Consider the following 1276-nt stretch of genomic DNA (forward strand, 5'->3'; position numbering starts at 1 on the left):
ATACATCCCAAAATGCCATTGGCCTTCTTGGCAACAAGGGCACACTGTTGACTCATATCCAGCTTCTCGTCCACTGTAACCCCTAGGTCCTTTTCTGCAGAACTGCTGCCTACCCACTCAGTCCCTACTCTGTAGCAGATCATGGGATTCTTCCGTCCTAAGTGCAGGACTCTGCACTTGTCCTTGTTGAACCTCATCAGATTTCTTTTGGCCCAATCCTCCAATTTGTCTGGGGCCCTCTGTATCCTAACCCTACCCTCCAGCGTATCTACCTCTCCTCCCAGTTTAGTGTCATCTGCAAACTTGCTGAGGGTGCAATCCACACCATCCTCCAGATCATTTATGAAGATATTGAACAAAACTGGCCCAAGGACCGACCCTTGGGGCACTCCACTTGATACCGGCTGCCAACTAGATATGGAGCCATTGATCACTACCTGTTGAGCCCAACAATCTAGCCAGCTTTCTATCCACCTTATAGTCCATTCATCCAGCCCATACTTCTTTAACTTGCTGGCAAGAATACTGTGGGAGACCGTGTCAAAAGCTTTGCTAAAGTCAAGGAACAACACGTCCACCGCTTTCCCCTCATCCACAGAGCCAGTTATCTCGTCATAGAAGGCAATTAGATTAGTCAGGCATGACTTGTCCTTGGTGAATCCATGCTGACTGTTCCTGATCACTTTCCTCTCCTCTAAGTGCTTCAGAATTGATTCCTTGAGGACCTGCTCCATGATTTTTCCAGGGACTGAGGTGAGGCTGACTGGCCTGTAGTTCCCAGGATCCTCCTTTTTCCCTTTTTTAAAGATGGGCACTACATTAGCCTTTTTCCAGTCGTCCCCCGGATCGCCATGAGTTTTCAAAGATAATGGCCAATGGCTCTGCAATCACATCCGCCAACTCCTTTAGCACTCTCGGATGCAGAGCATCCGGCCCAATGGACTTGTGCTCGTCCAGCTTTTCTAAATAGTCCCGAAACACTTCTTTCTCCACAGAGGGCTGGTCACCTCCTCCCCATGTAGGTAAGGTGAGCTATTACCAGCAGGAGAGAAAAAAAACCTTTTATAGTGATAATCAAGGTGGGCCATTTCCAGCAGTTGACAAGAACGTGTGAGGAACAGTAGGGCAACGTGTGAGGAATCAGCAGCACTGCTATGGGTACCCGCATGGCCCCACAGTATGCCAACATTTTTATGGGTGACTTAGAACAACGCTTCCTCAGCTCTCGTCCCCTAATGCCCCTACTCTACTTGTGCTACATTGATGACATCTGCAT

The sequence above is a fragment of the Chelonia mydas genome, chromosome 8 (assembly GCF_015237465.2).
Source record: "Chelonia mydas isolate rCheMyd1 chromosome 8, rCheMyd1.pri.v2, whole genome shotgun sequence".
NCBI lineage: Eukaryota > Metazoa > Chordata > Testudines > Cheloniidae > Chelonia > Chelonia mydas.